A 603-nucleotide genomic window follows, 5' to 3' on the forward strand; every position below is an offset into this window, starting at 1 on the left:
TGGGACCCGTTATGTAGAATTAACACTTAACTTTTTGAACATATTTACGTAGATACAGAGACCATATCATAAAGGTGTACTGAAAATAGGGATTATGTAGAATTAACACCTAACTTTTTAACATATTTACATAGATACAGAGACCATATCATAAAGGTGTACTGAAAATAACAATTAAGTAAACAAACGGTAATAAACATTTGGTCTATTTTGGTATCATTAACAATATGAAATCGGAAGATACATGTTTTCGTTAAATGAAATCTCACCTTTTCTTCGGACCTGCCAAGGGCGTCATCTGATCTATTTATAGCATCGGTTTTACCAAGGGGATTCCCCGGCAGGTACAATCGTTTCAAATTTCTCCAGGACAACGACAAGAAATGAAAACATGATATAATAAGTGGACTTAAGTGTTTTATAATAAGCGACTTGATCAATAATAACCGTTCATATCTATGGTTTTTTTACCCTTTTCTATCACTGCATTTGTACACAGCGACCTTCCGGTACCAGCATTTCCGGTGACATGCCATTATTCATGAACTAGTTCTGCTTTCGAAATGCGCGACCGCCAAAGCTAACTCTGTAGACGGGACCAAG

The sequence above is a fragment of the Haliotis cracherodii genome, unplaced genomic scaffold, assembly GCF_022045235.1.
Source record: "Haliotis cracherodii isolate W230 unplaced genomic scaffold, xgHalCrac1.p SCAF_9, whole genome shotgun sequence".
NCBI classification, from domain to species: domain Eukaryota; kingdom Metazoa; phylum Mollusca; class Gastropoda; order Lepetellida; family Haliotidae; genus Haliotis; species Haliotis cracherodii.